The sequence below is a fragment of the Pinus tabuliformis genome, chromosome 2_2 (assembly GCF_031772625.1).
Source record: "Pinus tabuliformis cultivar Carrire ecotype Pingquan chromosome 2_2, CPIR1, whole genome shotgun sequence".
NCBI lineage: Eukaryota > Viridiplantae > Streptophyta > Pinopsida > Pinales > Pinaceae > Pinus > Pinus tabuliformis.
In genome coordinates this window covers 43,059,321-43,080,548 of record NC_142300.1, presented here as the reverse complement: position 1 = coordinate 43,080,548, position 21,228 = coordinate 43,059,321, and the positions used below count along the sequence as shown (strand labels likewise).

General features: G+C 36.6%; 1 pseudogene; it reads right to left on the bottom strand.

Moving 5' to 3' along the window:
• LOC149191406 (uncharacterized) overlaps positions 1–21,228 on the bottom strand; it is a 135,856-nt pseudogene that overhangs the window by 82,183 nt on the left and 32,445 nt on the right.

Below are 21,228 nucleotides of genomic sequence, written 5' to 3'. Positions count from 1 at the left end.
AAGGGCACAATAATAAAAATAGTGGGCATCTATGGGGCACAATAATAACAATATGGGGACTACATGGGCACAACAATATAATAAGGGGGTTTTACTAATAACAATAAGGGGTTACACTTGTAGTATAGGGACCTAACAAAGGAAGAGATGAAGTAGAAGAGAAAAAGGAATGGAAAAAAATAGAGAAGAATGTATGTTTTTATCCCCAAGAAGTTAAACCATCTTAGGAGCCTTTGGATGTCAAGGAGGCCACTAGGGCCATGAGAGAGTCACACATGGATGACTTAGTTGCTCAGAGGATGAGAAAAAAAATTAGTAGGGGGGTGACGATGAGGCTCATCAATAGGTACATTATAAGGGTCATGATGCCATCCTCCAGCTTTAAAACTCTCTTTCTCACATTTACTTACATTTCTTGTTATGTTATGCTTAGTGAGAAGGATAAAAGATGTGTGTTATGTCATGTGGCCTAATATGGTTTAATTCCATGAAATGGAGCAACTTTTGAGATGATTTCATTGCAAGGGCTTGGAGTAGACAACAAGGAGAGAATCTAGGGGGTTATCCACCTCTTTAACTCCCTCAATCAGCCTAAGATCACAACACTTTCTCTCTCATCATCTCGAGGTCATTGGAAACCAAGAAAGTGAAAGTAACAAGATCATTGTGAGCCAAGCAAGTGCAAGTAATGAGGAACAAGACACACCATTCTCGAATTGTGGGAGAAAAATATTCCTATTTTATAGGGACCTACTAGTAGCTACCCTCTTGTATAAATAAGCATGTAAAATAGCTCATTAGGATTCGAGTTTTTTTTCAGCGAGGTAGCTATTGAGCTCAATAACTTGGCACTGTTTGTTTTCACTGTTATGTGATGTATTAGACATTGATTCAATGATAATGAGAAATTTCTTATTGATTCATCACTGAGTTAGTTCCAGAGGGCTAAGGCTCTTGGGTTTGGGCCCAACCCCAGTGGCTTAGGTCCCTCTTGTGTATTTGTATCTCTTTTAGTTCATAGCACTTCTAGTTTCTTTCATTTCAGTAGAGAATAATCCATCAAAATTTGTGATTGCAGCCTCTACCTCATCTCTCTTATGGGAGAATGAATAGAAGGATTTACAACCATATTCCAAAAGTATTATGTTTATGGTTTCTTGGAAGAATATTTTTGTTAATCATCTTACTTTGCATGTGCTTTTCATAGCCTAGGAGTTGGTTTATTGATTAAATCAAAGTTTTGGCATAGATTAGATAGCATTTAAATTCAACTCATATTTTCCACTACTAGTTGTTTCATTTTGTCAATGATAAATGGGTATATGCATGTGATGATTGTAGGGTTGTTTGGATCTGCAAGCAACGGAACCTTCACCACCTCCATCTTGGACTTCCTTTCCTTCTCTTGTGAACCCCAAATTATGTGCAAATTTTTTTTTTCATGAGATCATTTTCCTAAGATCACTGAGAGCATCCCTCCTAGTGCAAAATAGGTCTTCAAACAGCTATGATCTTGGCTAGGGGATTTTTCCACCCTTCACTCATCTACCTCAACATCCATCCACCTTTCCATACCTTGAAACCATCATTTCCACCTCTTAAACCTTCTCAGCATCCCTCCTATAGCATTACAGGTCTTCCTGTAGCAATACAGTGCACCTATAGCAGCGTCCTGTAGCAACTTCTTTCTTCACCAATTTTGATCCTTGCTGCAATTTGGACTTAGTTTAGAAGGATGTTGACCCCTAGTTGTGACTTCATGATCAAGGAAATCTCCTAGGCCACTCGTAACCCTCCTTTTCCTTCACTACAAAAACATAATAGTGTTACTTTCATTATCATACATTTGCCACAAATAGAACATTGATTTACATGAAAGTGTGAGATAATTAGATGATACATAGAATCTTGAATTATGGTTTGGTAGGTTAGCTTCTTTTCTACAAGTATATCTGATAACTGGATAGATTATTGCAATATAATGTACTTTCTTTTCTGCAAGTAGTTTATCTCCTTCCTTTTCATGAATTGTTTCTATGGCAGTTGCAAGTTGAAGTTAATAACATTTTCCTTTTCATAGTTAGAGGTAGCTTCTAAATTGCACCTTCATTAGCTAGCTTTCATTCTAATTGTTGGGTGTGGAGCCTGATTATCTTCTGTATTCAAAGGTTTCAGCCAGATGTATACCCCAGGAAGATTGTACACCCCTCCACAGGGAGGGGTGGGTGCGGGGGGAGGGGGACTTGTCCCCCCCGCGGGGGTTCGGGGGGGTCGATCCCCCCTAGCTGGGGGGTCCGGGGGCCAGTAGTTCCCCGGCGAGGGCTCAGGTGCAATGCCCCTGAAGCTAAAAACATATGTAAAATTGCCTTGTAAAAGTATAGTAATTTCTAGTCAATCTGGGTTGTTCATTAGGCAGATGATCTGATGGTAGAAGTTATGTTTAGTTTAGGGTTTTTTGCCCTAGAAGGCAACCCCTCTCTATATATGAGGGAATTTTATTGCGTCTATGCTTATTTGTATTCTGAGTGAGGAAAAGAGAGGAGATTGAGAGCGAAGAGGGAGTTACAACGGATCTACTATAGGTTGTATCTCTTCAGTTTGCTAGATAATATAATAAAAAAAGGACTGGTTGTTTCTCTGTGGATGTAGCCCAAACTAGGTGAACCACATATATCTGTTTCCCTCTTGTTTTATGTGTTTTCTACGTTTATATTTCTGCAATATTTTATGTGTTCCATTGCTCTGTAATATATAATTTTCTAACAACTGGTATCAGAGCTGAAGGTCTATTTGGCTGATAAACTCACAGGAGAGAAGGGTTCCTGGTTCAAGTGGGAGCAATGATGAAAGATGGTAGGTTTAGGGTCAAAATATTCAACGGCCAAAACTACCAGCTGTGGAAGATGCAGATGGAAGATTATCTGTATCAGAGAGATCTATACCTACCATTGAGCGGAAAGACAAAGAAGCAGAAGAGTATGAAAAACATAGAATGGAATATTCTCGATAGAAATGCACTTGGAACAATACAGCTGTGCCTAGTGGCATCGATAGCGTTTAATATTTCAAAGGAAACGACAACAGAGGGTTTAATGTCGACATTGGCCAAACTATATGAAAAACCCTCAGCCTCAAATAACATATTTCTTATGAAGCGTTTATTTAATATGAAGATGTCAGAAGGTGGATCTATTGTAGACCATTTAAATGATTAATACAGTTACAAGTTAGTTAAGTTCTGTAGGGGTAACTTTTGATGATGAAGTTAGGGCTCTTTTATTTCTGTACTCATTTCCAGAAAGTTGGAATGGTTTAGTTATGGCCATTAGTAACTATGTCTCTAGATCTAGTACTTTAAAGTTTGATGATGTTGTCGGTGAAATCCTTAGTGAGGAAATGCGACGGAAAAGCTCCGGTGAGACATCAAGTAATTATTTGACTGTAGAGACTAGGGGGAGAAAAATGGAAAGAGAAAAGAGCCCTGGATATCGCAGTAAGTCAAGAAAATGTAGATCCAAGTCCAGATCAAGGATAGTGTGCTGGAAATGCGGGAAGAAAGGACACCTGAAGAAAGACTACAAGTCTCGGAAGGGAAAAGAAGGAGACATGCAGCAAGAAACTAATCATGAAGCAAATGTAATAGGTGATGTGTTGCAAGATGCTTTGATTCTTTCATCATAAAATATTATTGATGCCTGGGTGGTAGATTCAGGGGCCTCATTCCATGCCACACCTGATAGGAAACATTTTCATGATTATGTTCAAGGATATTTTGGACAGGTTCGATTGGGTGATGATAAACCCTGTAAAATCATTGGAATGGGTACAGTTTTCATAAAACAGCAAAATGGAAATCAATGGCTATTGAAGGAGGTAAGGCATGTTCCAAATCTAAAGAAAAATCCGATTTCAACAAGGTAGTTGGGAGGTGAAGGTTGCGTAACTACTTTCACAAATAAAACCTGGAAAGTCACTAAAGTATCCCTGGTAATAGCGAAAGGAGGAAAGGTTGGTACATTGTATTAATGCAATGGTATTTCTAATTCTGTTAATGTTTTAACCTCTACGGGATAAGATACAGTATTGTGGCATCATAAGCTCAGGCACATGAGTGAGAAGGGGATGCAGATTCTTCACTCAAGAAATTTGTTGCCAGGTTTGAAGCATGTTGATCTAAAATTCTGTGAGAATTGTGTTTATGGAAAACAAAAGAGATTCAGATTCCTTAGAGTTGGGAAAGAAAAGAAGATCGAAAAATTAGAGCTTGTGCATACAGATGTATGGGGACCTGCTCAGGTATCATCTCTTGGTGGCTCTCATTATTATGTTACTTTTATTGATGATGCAACCAGAAAAACTTTGATTTATTGTATTCGAAATAAATCTGATGTATTTGATACTTTCAAGAAATGGAAAGCTTTGGTTGAAAATGAGACAGGAAAAAGGTTGAAGTGTCTCAGATCATAAAATGGAGGTTAATATTGCAGCAAAGAGTTTGATAGGTATTGTTCAGAGAATGGAATTCATAGAGAGAAGACAGTTCCAGGAACACCACAAGAAAATTGTGTGTCAGAAAGGATGAACAGGACAATCATGGAGCGCGCAAGGTGCATGAGATTGCATGCAGGATTTCCTTTACAATTTTGGGCAAATGCTGTAGATACTATTGTTTATCTAATAAATAGAGGGCCTTCAAGTTCCTTGGATGGTGGTATTCCAGAGGAGGCATGGATAGGTAAAAAGGTAAACTACTCTTTTTTAAAGACTTTTGGTTGTGAAGCCTTTGTCCACATTAATAAAGAAAATAGAAAAAAGCTTGAGGCAAAATCAAATAAATGTACCTTTATTGGATATGGTGTTAATGATTTTGGTTCTCGTTTTTATGATTATGAAAAACACAAAATCATTAGGAGCAAAGATGTCATATTCAATGAAAAGTTTTAGTATAAGGATCAGCTACAAGAAAAGAAACAGGAAAAAGAAAGCAGAGAATACACAGTGCTTGACGATATCACACGAAAAGTGGTGGTGCCTGAAAATCATAATGATCAACAGCAAGAACAACAACCACAACAGCAACAAGAACTTCAAAGACCTGAAAGTGGTGTTAGAAGATCTACCAGGATGAGTAGACCCCCTGAACGATACTCTCCTTCATTATATTATGTATTATTAACTGATTCTGGTGAACCAGAATGTTATGAAGAAGCAGTGCAGGTAGAAACTAGGAAGAAGTGGGAGCAAGCCATGAAAGAAGAGATGGACTCCTTAGCACATAACCAGACTTGGGACTTAGTCAGGTTGCCTGCAGGTAAAACAGCATTGCAGAATAAATGGGTTTACAAGTTGAAGGAAGAAGATGGAGGTAGAAAAAGGTATAAAGCTAGACTTGTGGTGAAAGGGTTTGCACAAAAAAAGGGTATATACTTTGATGAGATATTTTCTCCTATTGTGAAAATGACTTCAATCAGAACTATTCTAAGTCTAGTAGTAGCTGAAGATTTGCATCTTGAGCAGTTAGATGTAAAGACAGCCTTTCTCCATGGGGATTTGGAGGAAGAGATATATATGCAACAGCCACAAGGATATGAGGTAAAATGGAAGGAGAAACTAGTGTACAGGTTGAAGAAGAGCTTGTATGGCTTAAAACAGCCTCCAAGGCAGTGGTATCTAAAATTTGACAGGTTTATGTCTGAACAAGGTTATACTAGATGTCACTCTTATCATTGTGCTTATCTCAAAAGGAAAAATGATGGAAGCTATATTATATTGTTATTGTATGTAGATGACATGCTTGTTGCAGGTTCTAACATGCAGTAAATAAATGTGCTCAAAAGGAAATTGGCAAGCTCATTTGCAATGAAGGATTTGGGTGCTGCAAAAAAAATCCTTGGTATGAGAAAAACTAGAGATAGGAAGAATCACAAATTAACATTGTCTCAAAGTGAGTACATAGAAAAGGTGTTGAAAAGGTTTAATATGCAGAATGCAAAACCAGTTAGTATACCTTTTGCTAGCCATTTCAAACTTAGTAAGGAGATGTGCCCAAAGACCCAAGAAGACATGGATTATATGTCTAAAGTTCCATATGCATCAGCAGTTGGAAGCTTAATGTATGCAATGGTCTGCACAAGGCCTGATATTGCACATGCAATGGGAGTTGTAAGCAGATACATGAACAATCCAGGAAAAGAACATTGGATGGCGGTGAAGTGGACTCTTAGGTATTTGAGAGGTCCTACAAATCAAGCATTATGCTTTGGTGGTTCAAACATTGCTCTACAGGGATATGTTGATGCAGATATGGCGGGTGATAGAGATAACAGGAGGAGCACAATAGGTATGTGTTTACTGTAGGTGGAACAACTATTAGTTGGGTCTCAAAACTGCAAAGTTTTGTTGCACTCTCAACAACAGAAGCAGAGTATGTTGCTACTACAGAGGCTAGTAAAGAAATGATTTGGTTACAAAGGTTTCTGGATGAATTGGGTAAGAAGCAAGAGTTGGGCAGGTTATATAGTGACAGCCAGAGTGCCATACATCTTACAAAGAACTCTGAATTTCATTCCAAGACTAAGCATATACAGCTCAAGTACCATTTCATACGGTCAGCATTGGAAGATGGATAGTTGAAGCTGGAAAAGATACACACTAGCCATAATCCTGCAGATATGTTAACAAAAGTTGTAACCAAGGAGAAACTGAGAATCTACTCAGTTTTAATTGGTCTTCAAGTATGATGAAGAAGATGAGAAACAGCCAGGTCCAAAGTGGAGTCATTGTCTAGAAAATGAAGCAGCGGTGGAGTTGCTATAATCAGTCTCCAAGTGGGAGATTGTTGGGTGTGGAGCCTGATTATCTTCTGTATTCAAAGGTTTTAGTTGGATGTATACCCCAGGATTGTACACCCCTCCAAGTGGGGGGGGTGAGGGGGGGACTTGTCCCCCCTGCGAGGGTGAGGGGGGGGGCACCGATCCCCCTCGGCTAGGGGGTCTAGGGGCCAGCAGCCCCCCAGCGAGGGCTTGTGGGCAGCGCCCCTGAAGCTAAAAACAAATGTAAAATTGCCTTGTAAAAGTATAGTAATTTCTAGTCAATCTAGGTCGTTCATTAGGCAGATGATCTGACGGTAGAAGTTATGTTTAGTTTAGGGTATTTTTCCCTAGAAGGAAACCCCTCTCTATATATGAGGGAATTGTATTGCGTCTATGTATATCTATATTCTGAGTGAGGAAAAGAGAGGAGATTGAGAGCGAAGAGGGAGTTATAGCAGATCTGTTGTAGGTTGTATCTCTTCAGTTTGTTGGATAATATAATAAAAGAAGGACTGGTTGTTTCTCCATGGATGTAGCCCAAACTGGGTGAACCATGTATATCTATGTCCCTCTTGTTTTATGAATTTTCTGTGTTTATATTTCTGCAATATTTTATGTGTTCCATTGCTCTGTAATATATAATTTTCTAACACTAATTCAGTAGGAGGAATGGTCTTGGAACACTATTGATCAGATGTCTTAGTTAAGGGTGGCATGAGTAGAATCCCATCTATTGTGCATATAGCACTGTCACCTCGAAGTTTGTACGAACCCCGGGTTGATAAATAGAGTTAAGGATCCCTTGGGAGTTGCGGCACTCTTAGTGTAATACCGGGGCTCACCACCAATTATTGCAATTCATGAAATCAAGACCTACATGGATGCTAAGCCTATCATACAAAGATTATATCGAGTGCATCTTAGGAACAATTTCACTATAAAAGTTGAAGTTGAAAAACTTCTTAAGGTTGGTTTTATATAACGTGTTCCCTTAATCAATTAGGTTTCCAACATTGTTCTTGTTAATAAGAAGAAATGGACAATAATAGTATGTGTCGATTATAAGGATATTAATAAATCATTTTCTAAAGATAACTATCTTACTCCTTACATCGACCAAATAATTGATGATTGTGCCAATAATGAATTTTTTTTTTATGGGTGGATTTTTTGGTTACAATCAAATTAACATACTCCCTATAGAACAACATAAAACCACATTAATTTGTCCACGAGGAACTTTTACCTATTAAAAGCTTCCACTTAGGCTGAATAATATTGGTGTCACTTTTCAACGGCCTATAGCTTACGCCTTTCATGACATTAAGCATATTGTACAGTCATACTTAGATGATCTACCAGCACATTCGTTAAAATGTCCTAATCATCCAATGCATCTATGAGTGATTTTTCTCCGATGTCGGCATTATAATATACACTTAAACCCACATAAATTTGTTTTTTGTGTCACATCTAGTCATTTACTAGGATTTGTTGTGTCTAAATAAGGCATTTGTGTTGACCCCTCAAGGTAGAGGCTATTTTGAATTTGCCTCCTCCTTCCAATTTATGCCAACTCCAAATTTTGCAGGGGAAAGCAAAATTTTTACGTTGATTCATTCTGAATTATGTAGAGCTAACTAAAGGTTTCACCCAGCTTTTGAAAAAGGGAATCCCTTTCATTTGGGATGAAACTACTCAAAATTATTTTGATGCACTTAAACACATGTTGACTCACACACCTTTATTGCATCCACTTGATTATCAACGGTATTATTTCTTGTATTTAGCCACATTAAACATTATCTTCGGTATGGTATTAGTCCAAGAGGATTAATTAAACAATGAACATGTTGTTTACTACTTGAGTAGGAATCTTACCAATTCTAAAATAAAATATGTACATGTGGAGAAATTGGCCCTGGCAGCTGTAAAAATTGTCTAAAGATTTTGTCACTATATTATATTACGTAAAAAATAGTGGTTTCAGATTGTAACCCCATGGTTTATATACTTACCAGAAAATTGCTTGGGGGAGAATATTCAAAAAATATTGTTATCCTACAAGAATTTGACTTAAAATTGGTTAAATCCAAGTCAAAGAAATCACTAATGTTTGCTAAGCTTATTTGTGACTTTCCCTATTCTAAGATAGAAATAATGGCAGAGTATTCTCTTCCAGGTGAATCTCTCTTTCTTATCAATACATTAGAACCTTGGTATGGACATATTAGTGTTTATCTCTAGGCTCAAATTTTTCAGCCGAACTTATCTCAAACTGACCATCATCGCATTCGGTACCAATCCCAGTAATACACTATTTTTGGCGATACACTTTATCATCATGGTGTCGATTCGATTTTCTGATGATGTTTAACACATGATGAAATTAAAACAGATTTGAATGACTATCACTCTGGAGCATGTGGCGTTCATATGTCAGGGTTTTCTACTCCTCAAAAAATCTGATGCATTGGATATTTTTGGCCTTCTATGTTCAAAGATTGCATTATTGTAGTCCAGAAATGTCATAATTGTCAAATATATCATCACAAAATGTGTGTACCTCCTACGCCTCTTCACCCAATAATTGTTTTTGGTCCCTTTGGGAATGGGGCATCGATTTCATTACATGTAACCCTCACTCGATCAGGGGGCATGGCTATATTATCCTAGCTATGGATTATTTTACGAAATGGGTCGAGGCGATGCCTACACTTAGGGATGATGGTGAGACCACTACTCTTTTCGTATTTAATCATGTGATTTCTCAATTCAGTGTACCACAGACCATCATCACTAACCATGGCAGCCACTTTCGAAAATTTATGATGACCCAACTTATCGTGAAGTTTGTCTTACACCATGATAGCTTGAATCCCTATTACTCGCAAGCCAATTCCTAGGTAGAATCCGTGAAAAAAAAATTGACCATTGTGATTAAGCGGGTGATAGGCATCCATAAGTGAACTTAGCATCTAATTTTTTTCTCAACGTTGTGGGCATATCGCACCTCAGCAAAATCTGCAACTGGATTTACAACCTTTCAGTTAGTTTATGGTCTGGAAGTAGTCTCACCTATTTAATGTGAAATTCCATCATTAAAGCTAGCAATCGAACTACTTCCTACTACTTCTAAAGAGAAGGAAGGTTTTTTATACTTGGCACATCTAGATGAAACTCATTGTGATGTCACATTGGCTAGTGAGGCTCATAAGAAGCGTGTCAAGGCATATTTTGACGAAAATGTAAATCCACGTGTGCACTTAGAAGGCAACTTGGTCTTGGTCTATGATCAAGAACATGACAAGTTAGGAGCTGGCAAGTTCGAACCTATGTGGCATGGTCCTTATATTGTAAAACATGCACTTGCAAAAGGTGCTTATGAGCTAGTTGACTATGACAAGATTCCTTTGTCTAAGCCCATAAATGGGCTTTACTTGAAAAAGTATTATGCTTAGGTTATTGCATGAGTACATTGTATATTGATGTATCATATTTTACATGTGTGGAAATTTTATTTCTTTTTTTACAAACTCCTTCTATTTCTCCTGCTTATCTTGTGTTACACTTGATTTGCAGATTTCAATGCTCCCTCAAACTTACATTGGCTATGTTGATGGCGCTAGTCGTAGTAATCAGAATCTTTCTTCTGTCACTTGGAACATGTATTCGCCCAACAATGAGTTAGTAAGTCTACATGGGGTATGCCTTTTTCACACGATGAACAATATTGCAGAATATAGTGTTGTCATTGAACTTTTATATGATTCCATTTCATTTGGTATTCGTCATTTAATCATTAGATTAGATTTTCAACACATAGTATTACACTTAAGTGACGTTTATTCACTCAATGTTAAGGATGTTTTTATGGGTCCATCTCGTGGAAAGAGAATTCAATTACATTGAATACCAGCACATTCCAAGACATTTAAATACATTAACTGATGCATTGGAAAATTATGTGTTAAATCAACATTTGCAACATTTGTAAAAAGAAAAAATAGCCATTCAAGCATTGTATAAAATAAGCTTAGAAAGTAGAAGTAATCTCCATAGATTATAATATATGTAAAAAAACTGGTTTTACAAAAATGAAGTCCAAAACATATGAGGCCTGCCACCTTTATTATACAAATATATGTCAATATACCAAAAGGACAAAATCTAGCTCTATGCCTAGAAACTAAGCATGGCGCTCATGATAGCAGATGATAGCACAAGCCACTCATCATAAAAGATAGTCAATCCACCTAGGTACACCTGTCGTATGCCTTTGATAACGAGGAGGAAGGTCATCAATATCAATGTCTAGGATATCTAGAGTCAACCTCTATAGGTTCCCCTCAATCTCAGCTAAATTTTCCATTCCAAAAGGATCCTGCTCAATAGGAATTGGTTGTAGACCACACCCAGTTGTTTGTAACATCAATGTTGGTCTGACTGGTCCCAAATCTAAAAAATATTTACATATTTAATTTTTGGCTCAAATTTAAAAACATAACAAACAAAAAAATCTTTAAAAACACAAAAATAACCAAACGAAGAGTTTTACCTAGGTCACCCCATTGCATTCCTTCAGGAAGAGGGATATTTGGATTGCCTCTAAAATCTACACCTGTATATGGGTAATCCTCAATCATGAGGATTTGTTGGCCCAACCATCTAAAATATGTAGAAGTTAAACTAATCACTTAGACACCACCTCCATGGCGAGCCATCAATGAAACCCATTGTAGCATACGAGGATCTCTTGGACCTGTCATCTCCATGGAAACCTGTGGGTGTAGTATGGGGATCCTCTCCAGGGAAAATGATACTACAATCACACCATATCCAAAGTGTTTTATCTGTCTTGTATTTTCTCTGGTGAGTTGTCCTTTTAAATTGGCTAGAACCCCTTTGCACCAATTGAATACGGTAGGTTGCATGCACTCTAATGAAATTTGCATTTGCACTTTTGTAGCTAGATGAAGCATTGCACTTATTCATAAGTGAGTAACAGTAAATGTGATGGTCCTCAAAGGAAGTTCTCTCATGTCCTTAATTTCAAATTTTCCACTTCTTTGTTGGGATCCAAAAATATAATTCTTTCTTAGGTAATAATTTGTTTGTTCACCACATGCCCTAGCTTTAAATATTGAAATATTGATTCCTTGGCATGAGAGAACTATCAGAAAATAAATTTCCTTGATATTAATGGTTAGTGTGTGATCACCAATATCAAATCATTGTTCCTAGACATTCCATGCTCTCACTAACCATGTCAGCAGATCTATTTGGATGCTCATGACTGAAATCAAGAAAAAAATTCCCAAACCACAATTCCTAAGTGCTTGCATTATTGATGGATCATTCATTGCCTCAACATATTGGGCTTCATGTTATCTCTCTCTCCATTCCATTTTTTACAAGCAAAAATCCTGCAATGAATGAGGAAAATGTGTTAGATAACAAGCATCAAAAGATTGGGAGAAATTTTTGAGCATTTTAATTATTTTTTGGATGCCCTCACCGCCTTGCGCACTTTTCATTAAGAAACAGAGTTCGTTTGCCCTCTTTTTTCTAAAGGTATAGTGCAAAAATTGCACTTGTCCCATATTGAGAGAGAAAGGCTTACGCACCTCTCGATACAAGAGAATTGCGACAACCTCTGAGCACACTTTTTAGTTTTAAAATACTAAAAAAAATAAAAAATAAAAAACCCATCAAAATGCAAAATAAAAACCATGGATATCAAGAACAGGGAAAAATATCTTACCTAAAGAAGAAGGTCCTCTGAACAGTCCATCGAATCGATCACAATCTACTCCTAAAGATCTGGAAGAAAATGCACACTCAAGAGCTCTAAAATGGTAAAAAACAAAATGGTAAAAAATTATTTACTTTTTTACTTTTTATGAGAAATTTAGGCCTACTAAAATAATATTTTTTCCTCTAGCTTTAAAATTTCAAATATTTTAAATATTTTTCAGTATTATTTATCAGTTATTATAATTTTGAGACTGGGTGCACAGATTACAAGATTATTTTTTAAAACAAATCATTTTGGTGACGAGTATACTTTTATCAGTTTTTCAGACACTTTAAACTTATGAAAAATAAAAATCTTGGATTTATCTTTAAGCCGTTTTCTGACTCTCAAAACATGAAAATATTGTCGAGTACACTTGTTTCTTTTGAACTCGTAAATGTAAATGAGAGGATGTCTACCTGGTATCAGTTTACCCCTTTTAGAGACCAAATAGACTAGTTACGAAAAATGTATACCTTAGTTGATCATGGCTAAAAGAGTTCTCTCGTGTGTTATTTTACCCTTTTTTGAGCTTGAGAGACTAAATTTACAAAAAATGACATTTTGAAGTTTACTTAACTTTTTCTCCTGACTCCGACATTTTTGAGCTATATATCCACATTTCACTCTGGTCATTGAAGTTTACTCTCATGAATCACTAATGTTTTTCTTGGTTAGTCACAAGATATGAAAGAGAATGACTGGAAACAATGGTTGAGATGTTTTGACCAGTACAATTTATCCCCACAAATATGGTCTAGGATAAACCTAGAGAAATGGAGAAATAGATTAAATAAGCAATGTACATGCTATGAAGAACGATTCGTTCCTTATGAACAACAAGAAACATTAAAAACATCGAGCTTCACTTTCTTTGGGCTTGTTAAAACTTTACATTGAAAGTGTTGCATGAGTTTTCCTTTTTCGTCTTTTTAAAATCTTAAAATATGAAAAGAAGTCGAGATACCCCTATATTGGACTCATAAAATTAAATAATATAGCAATCGCCAATCATGATGACTGAACCACTCCTTCCTGGGTTCACTAAAAATACTCCAAAGGACTCATTTGAAGGATGAGCTTATAGTACAAGCACATGTTATCCTCATCAAGCTTGCATAAAAATAAAGAGGTACTTTCCAGTAATGGCGGGGGGAAATGGGAAAGAAACATTTTTTTTTGTATCGTGAAAAGGCATTATGTCGCTCTCAAACATGACACTTCGTCACTTTTGTGTCTAGGTGTTGAAGCCCCGAAAATTGGGTCTACAACAAGGGGGATACCCGCCCGGTCCGGACCTTGGTTGGCAGCTCCTTTTCCGTTTGGTATAGCGGGTCCGATTGGGGATATGGGACCAGTTTCCCAATTTCAGTGTGTGTGTGAGAAAGATGAATATTTATGTTTCTAACAGTTTCTAAATGGAATACTTATACTCTAATTCTAATCTAATAATAAGGAAAATATATTCTAATAAACAGAAATATGTAAATCTACACTAACCTGGGGTGTGATCTTTCTTCTATGCGATCTAAAATGATTTCAAACAACAACTGGTAATAAAGATCATTCAGTTATTATGAGAAAAGAATTCAATAAAGATGAACCACTTCGTATAAAAAGTTAGACGAAACAGTTGTGAAAAACATATCGCATAATGAGCTATTCATACACTAAGCATAAATAAATAGCTATCACTGTACAAAAGTTCCAAATGATAACTCAGGCATTCATACATTAATATATAAATAACTGAACTGGAAATCACTCTAACACATGGCAGAAATAGTTAAGAGATAGAAATACCATTTATAACTAGTCCTACTCATGAGCTTCAAGTGATAATGATTTATTTCCTCTTGATCTAACATCCACTAAGAGTACAAAAGTGCAACATCAGTAGTAGATATCAAATGCAAACATCAATAAATCCTGTTCCATTCATTCATCAAAACCTCCTCAGAGGGTACAGAAGTGCATGTTCTGGGGATAAGTTTTTGATAAATTTCAGGACCCTTCTCTAAATGCATGAGAAGGGTTTAAATACTACTAACTAATTCTAAAAATAAATTATTACAAAAATATAGGATGCGGTTTAAATGACCATCCTCTTTTTAGGAAAATAAAACAAAATTAAAGCTAAAATTGAATCTAAAATTAAACTACTTATGTATTTGGTCCTTGAAATCGCACACATGCAACATCTGTTTGAGAAAAGTCGGTTGGCTGACTTCCACTTTTAGTTGAGCTGAGAAAATAGAATCGACAAGAGCTAGCGCCATTTTTTTGGTCGAATTGATGATACACTTAACAGTCATCCACTAGCTATGTGGCTTTGCCAAGTATGCCCAGTAATAATCCCAGTTCAACTTGGTTAACCCTTGGATTGTTTTTGTCTTTTCTTGAGCTCTTTGTTTCCAATCTGCCTATATCATTACTTTCTTGCGATTTTCGGGGCTTACAGGTGACTAGGCAACTAGCAGCTTCCCTTTTCTAGAAATTTTTCTTAGCGATGCACGATTAGTGCTAGGCGCTAATCGCGCATCGGAAACTGCCTCCATTCCTTGATCCGGGTTTCCTTGATGAGTTTTTTGCCTTTTGCACTTTTTCTTTTTAGTAGATATAAAGTTCAAAATTTGTAAAAATAATACTTCCAAAATCTCTTGACCCTGAATTTTAAACTGCCTGTTTCTAATATCAACGTTGTCTAGTATCCACTTCACCATGTCTGTGTATGGGAGAATTTTGGGTCTTGCTGCAATCAGGTGTAAGAATGAGCAAGCCAGCTCTATGAGGGATGCTTCAGAAGAACCATTTGAGCTCGCAGTAGCAACTACTTCCATTAATCTGGGATTCTCCTCTTCGAGCAGATTATACATGCCTTCCCATGTAGCTATTCCTCCATCTCTGTTACATGTCATATCTGTATACAGGGGCACCATCTCATTTTCTTCAGTGCTCGGGGCTTTTCTTTTCTTTCCCATTTTATATTGCATATTGATTTGTATTGGCCTCTGCTCTCCGTTCCTGCAATTCACAAGTGAAGTGAAAATGAATGACAAGGAAGGGTGATGGGAAAGTTTTAAATGCCGCAGACACATCAAGTATACCATCTTACATGAAATGATTCTTTCAATAAACACAATCCCATATTCCATTAATACTGGAAACTACTTAATTTATTAGCATTAAAGCACATAACCAGGTGTCAGCTTAAGGAAAATACTTTTCATGAATAACGCGCCCGAAAGATATGCGATGAAGCGATTTTGTGATTTGCTTTGCAACATCGCAGATCGCGACATCGCAACATCGCAAAATCATAGAATCGCGGAATCGCAAAGTTGATAGCTCATGACATCGCATTATCGTATTATCGTTGCATCGCCATATCACGAAATCGCAATATCGCAGGAATGTTATGGATGACAATCTTTGTTAACCTATTTTCGCGAAATGCGATCTGGCGATTGGCATCATCACATATCGGCAAATTGAAGTGTTTCAATGTGAGTTGTGCTGAATGCGATGCGGTATTTGTTTATTATCGCATATCGCGATCTCCCAGATGTTGGAATTGTGCTTGTAAGGTGGCATCCCGCTATCTTTTTGCGATGCGATTTTCCTAAGGAAAAATTTGCATTTTACCTTATCATAAACCTTAGCTTTTTTTAGATTTTCCAAGGGGCTTCCTAAGCTTATGATGGTAATTTTATTTGAAAAGGAAATTTATACACTACTTTGATTTTTTAGATTTTTAACTAAGGGTCCCCATTTATTTAGTATTAGGAATAACACTACATAAGAAGGGCGGTTGTGCTGGCCATCGCAATTGGCAATTCACTTGGAAGAACCGGTTATCTCAGCTTCTTTTTTGAATTTTCAAAACTTCCAAAACAGAAAATTTTCCAGAAAGTTAAACTTTATTATAGAAAGATAAAGTACATTATATTGTAACCTGTCAATGACATTTTGTTTCAACTATTTTCAACTTTGATTATTTGCTGCCTCAAGCTAGTACTTGTATTTACATCAGTCATTACTTGGTTTGTAAAGATAAAATAAAGTCTTCTCTGTAAACCAGTTTTAAATATGCTCATTTGTTGTAGGTAGAGCCTCTGCTGCCAGCAGGCGTTTATAGCCTCAACAGGGTTACCTGTTACCCAGAAATGATCCTTTATCCTACTTAAAGAAACCCACAATTCCCAAAGAAGAATGCACATCCACACTTATTGCTTTGATTTTCTGTTTATCCTTAAAGAGCAATGTCTTGGTTTGATAGCCAATTTATGACATAGTCATTCACTTGATTTATAACTTTGCTGAACAAGCTGGCTCGTGATGAGACCCCTTGTCTTTCGATCGCAACAATCTTGAGTCATTGCCCTGTTGTGGTATGCAGTATTGGCAAAGTCAGCAAGTTATAATATCTATGATTATGATAAGCCGGCTCGTGATGAGACCTCTCACTCTTTAAGGTAAAGTGTATCCTTGGATTGTTCCTCTGAAAGTTGTGCTTTCCTTAGTAGGGAGGAAGTCATTGTTTCCTTAAGATAGCTCTAGACGACAATAGTAGAGTTTTTGGAAATGGCTGTTCTACAGAGAAACTTTATTTTTTTATTGATACCTTTCGTTGCACTGATATAAAACAATTTCTCACTAAAGGTTTTGTTCATCAAATTTTATGAAGTTGAAACTAGTATCATATCTAGGCTAGAGTTTTTAACTGTATCTTTCAATAATAAAGATCAATTTTCCAAAAGATTTGCTATTTATACAAGCGAAAGATCAAAATCTAGAAGAGAATTTGTGTCTTTCTTGTGAATCTCAAAAGTAACCATTCACAACCGGTCTTATTATGAAAAGAAAAACCACTACTCTACAAAAATAGAAGACTAATCTTCTATGGAAAATATTTCTTGAGAATTTGACCATTAACAGGTAGAGAATCTCTTTTCCCTGTTAAATCTTGTAACATGAAGGTAGACGGACCTATGACTTCTATAATTTGAAAAGGACCAAGCCACATTCTTTGAAATTTTGTATGTTTTCCCTTTTCCTCATGAGCCTTGTCCCATTTTAAAACTAGATCTCCCATTTGAAAATCTTTTCTGGATACCATATTGGAATCAAAAGAGGCTTTCACCAATGCTTGATGATGAGCGTGATTTACTTTAGCCCGTTCTTGTTGTTCTTCTAATTTAATTAATTCCAGCTGCCTAAGTTGTAAAGAAGAATTTGGTACTTCATCAATGTACTGAACTAAGGCTAAAGAGGGAATTGCCAGGTGTGTTGGAAGAACTACTTCTTTCCCATAAACTAAATTAAAGGGAGAAGTGCCGATAGAGGCTTTCTGCGTTATTCGATCTACCCATAAAGCATACATTAAAGACTTATGCCAATTCTTATGATTTTGGTCAATGGTTCTCTTGATGATTCTGATTAAGTTCTTATTTGTGGACTCAGCTAAACCATTGCCCTGCGGATAGTAATTGGCAGAATATTTAAGTTTGAAACCTCTTTTGAGTGCAAACTCAGTCATTGCATTTCCAGAAAAGTATGATGCATTATCAAACATTAAAGCGGAAGGCAATCCAAACCTGGTGATTATGAACTGATCTATGAATTCAATGATGTTTTCGGCATTAGTTGTCTTGAGTGGAACTACTTCTACCCACTTGGTAAAGTAATCTGTTGCTATACGAATGTATCTATGTTGTTTAGAAGAGTGAGGAATGATCTCACCTATTATGTCCAATCCCCAATGATCGAAAGGTTGTTCAATAATAACTAGTTGCAGTGGCAAGGGTGGTTTCTTTTGTCTTCCAACAGCAGTTTGGCAGACTTGACATTTCCTTACGTAGTTATGTGCATCTTTGAATAATGTGGGCCAGTAATAGCCTGCGCGTAAGATCTTATGAGCAGTTTCATCTCCAGCATAGTGTCCACCTGCTGGCCCGTCGTGGAGTTCCTGCAAGAATTTTTTAGCTTCAGCTTTCTCAAGACATCTAAGTAGAACAGAATCATAATTTATTCTGAAAAGAATGTCATTTACAAGTTGATATTGTTTGGCTTTTAACCTCAGGGCTCTTTTCTTGGTGTGATCAAGATTTCGAGGAGCATATCCATTTTTTAAATAATAAATAATATCAACGTATACTGACTCAACATCGTTTAGCTTACCTCGTATACTTGTACCTCTTCAGATGGAATTTCGGGTATTAGCGATGCTCCTGCCAGCATTTTGCAAAAGCCTTGGCCTTTTACAATACTTGCTGGTTTGATTTCTATGTCGTATTCTTGTAAGGCAGTAACCCAATTGGCCCTTTTCTCACCCACATCCTTCTGTACTAGAAGATTTCTTACTGCTGGAAATGGTACTATGATCTTGGTATGCGTTTTGAGTAAAAAAGGTCTGAAATATTTAATTGCTTTAAAAACAGCATAAGCTTGTTTTTCCACATCTGAATAATTCAATTTAGCACCTTGTAAATTGGAACTGAAAAAAGCAATTGGGGCTTCTGCCTTTTCTTGATTTGCTTGAGTGAGTATCGCAGCATATGATTTATCTGAGGCAAAAGTGTACAAAATAAAAGGATCGGAAAAATTTGGAGTTGCTAATGATGGAGCATTGATAATGGCTTGTTTGATCAGATTGAAAGCCTCATGTTCATCTTGGCCCCATTTAAATTTTGCATTCTTTTTAATCATGGCTTGTAAAGGAGACACAATTCTTGAAAAGTCTGGAACGAATCTCTTTACAAAGTTGATCTGGCCAAGGAAAGATTGCATGGCTTTCTTGTTGTGAGGTAGGGGGACTGCGGAAATTTCCTTGATTCTGTTAGGGTCTATGTGAATTCCATATTTTGACACTACGAATCCTAGAAGCTTTTCTTCACTCAATGCGAAAAAGGATTTTTTTGGGTTAAGCGAAATCCCATACCTTAAACAACGTTGGAAGATTTGTTTTAAATACCTGAGATGGTTGTTTCGTTTCTTGGAATAAACAGTAATATCATCCAAATAGATTACCACTGATTTATTAACTAACCCTTTGAATGCAATGTCCATGGCTCTTTGAAATGTGGCGCCCACGTTAATCAAACCAAATGGCATCTTTTGATATGCGTTTGTGCCCCACTTAGTTCTGAATGTCATTTTTAATTGGTCGTTGGGATGTACCAGCACTTGGTTGTATCCCGAGAATCCATCTAAGAATGACATTAATTCTAAGCCTGCAACTGCCTACAGTATTTTTTCCATGGGAGGCAAAGGAAAATTATCCTTTTGGCAGGCTTTGTTAAGGTTTCGAAAGTCAATGCAGATTCTAATATCTTTGTTTTTCTTTCTAACAGGTACCATATTGGAGACCCATTTAGAATGTCTAACGGGAAAGATTATTTTGGCTTTCAATAACTTATTGAGTTTAGTTTTGATCTGATTTTCTAAATTTGGATGGATCTTTCTCAACTTTTGTTGGACAGGGCTTTCATTATTGATCATTGGGATAGTATGTTGGATGATGGAGGTGTCGTATGTTTTGATTTCATCATAATTCTAGGCAAAAACACCTTTGTATTGTTTCAAGAGACGAATATATGCTAATTTCTTTTCAGGGGCTAGGCCAAGGCCTAGGTTGATGTTCTGTGGTTTAGCATCAGTTCCTAGATTTACTAATTCATAATTCAAAGTTGAACTTTGGAGTTTTGAATTGGTAGATCTTTTGAATCGATATTTCAAATCATAAAGGTCTTCTAATTTGACTATTGATTTAGGTATAGCATTGTTAGTACTAACCTGTTGCAATTGTTGGTCATGTTGGTCTTCGTCAATTATTTGATTGGTGTAGGATCCTTCAGATGTGAGAAAACTCACGATATCAGGATCATCATTGAAAATCCTCCAATTGGTGATGTTATCAGGGATAGATGGTCTAAAAATTAACTCAATTGAAAATCGGTCAGGGCTAAAATCTTCTGAAGGAATGAGCTTGGAAGCTACATTGGCTAAGAGGTCTGCGCTAGCATTCTAGAGACTGGGAATTTACGAGATATTAAATGCTATAAAATGTTCAGTCAGATCTTGAACTAAAGATTGGTAATGCTTTAAATGACCTGATAAACAGTGTATAGTATTACGTACCTGTCTGATTACAATTTCAGAATCTCCGAAAACTTGCAGGTATTTGACGTCTAATCCAATTGCCTTGTACAACCCTTGGACTAGAGCTTCGTATTCTGCGGTATTGTTGGTGCACTCGAATTTGAGTCTGCAAGTTAGCATGGTCTTATCTCCCTCTGGGCTTACTAATACGCATCCTGCTCCTGCTCCTTCGTTAGACTTAGAACCATCAAAAAATAGTTTCCAAAACAAAGATTTATTTATAGGACTATCTATAAAATTAATGCATTTAGAACTATCTGTTCGAGAGAAATTTTCTACTTGAGATAAAACAGAATGTTCTAAGTAAGGTGAAGAATGAGCATTAAAATTTCCTAGGAAATAATCTACTAAATAGTTGCCAATGATGTTAGAATTATATGCTACTGGTTTGTTTTCTCCCTTGAGTTCTGTTACTATGTATTTTTGATGTCACTCACGTTCAACTTTAATTTGGTTGGG